Source organism: Octopus bimaculoides, chromosome 11, assembly GCF_001194135.2.
Source record: "Octopus bimaculoides isolate UCB-OBI-ISO-001 chromosome 11, ASM119413v2, whole genome shotgun sequence".
NCBI lineage: Eukaryota > Metazoa > Mollusca > Cephalopoda > Octopoda > Octopodidae > Octopus > Octopus bimaculoides.
This window is the reverse complement of record NC_068991.1, coordinates 58940986-58942491: the sequence shown is the minus strand read 5'-3', so window position 1 is coordinate 58942491 and position 1506 is coordinate 58940986.

The following is a 1506-nucleotide window of genomic DNA, read 5'->3' as shown; positions in this document are numbered from 1 at the left end:
CCATCATACAATACCATACCAAACCACATCATATAACATGTCACATCTAGTTTGCAGGAGCACGACGGCTACAGCAGGCGATAAAACGACATCCACGGCCCTGACGTCGGCTCCGGCCTCGGCGTCATCGCTCACACCGTCGCTGCCACTGTGTTTACCACGCCCGAATATACAATATGAATACATAAACATAAATAATATTATTATGGGCAATACGTAAAAGTGTATGGTGAACCGTGTGATAATATGCAATACATGTTCTGCTCATGTAATGTTGAAATCATTATAAGGTGTCTTTATTGCTTAATTTTTGCACCGATGCATAAAACGGTGCATACATGCTCACATGTTCGTTATTGCATGCAAACGGCAAATGTGCAGCGGAATAAAAGTGTCTATGGAAAAGTGCAATCGTGCATGTTATCGTCTTTGGCTACATTACTTACTTGAGAAGATCGAATGCTTATGCAGATTTTACTAAAAGACTTTTGCACACAAGTACAATCACATGCGTATCTAAACATAGAAACTAGCATTCATACACACGCACACATACTCCCCTATATGATATATATACACATACATAATTACACATACATGCATAGCCGTGTGTATGTATGTGTGTGTGCGTGTGTGTGTGTCTGTGTGTCTATATATGCATACATAAACTTATTCATATGATCGTGCGGTGACACAAACACTTAAAAGTTGATAGCACCCCTTTCTCTCACTATCTGTATTATTTAATAGAAAACAGAAACCCTAGGTTTTAGCCCTAGGTTAGCGCTGACATGGAGACATAGGAGACCCATGATCAGAAGACATGCTAGCCGTGACCATCGCAACATTTGCTAATGTGTTCTTTCCTACGATATGTGGGAAATTGGAAACAAAAATAACTGGTTGCTATTTTTAGCAGGCTGTGTAAACGAGCAGAGAATCCTTCGTAAAGTTTTCGAAGTATGCGTCTATATCTATCGGCAAGACATGTGGCTGAGTGGTTAGGGTATCAGACTTATAACTGTGAGTTCGATTCTCTGCGGCGCGTTGTGTCCTTGAGCGAGACACTTCCTTTCACTTTGCTCCCGTACACTCAACTGGCGAAAATTAGCAGTTCCTGTATTTCAAAGGACAGCTGAATCTCCCTGAGAATTGAGTTAGGGTTAGGGTAAAGTGCAAAAAATATTTTGAGTTTTTATTTTTAATAGAAGTAACAAGTAATAAAAAATAGAAGTAATAACTAGTAATACATTTTTTAGTTTTAATAAAGGTTAATATTTTCTAAATTTAAATATTTAATTAGAAATTTTATCCTTAGCTGCAATATTTTAATTAAAAATTTTCTTGTTCTGTACTTTACCGGATGTAATAACTTGTCTTGTACTTTTCCAGGTTTCTAATCCTAAGCGCATTATCACTCTTGCTCACATTTTCCATGTAATATATATGTATGTATGTATGTATGTATGTATATATATATATATATATATATATATATATATATAT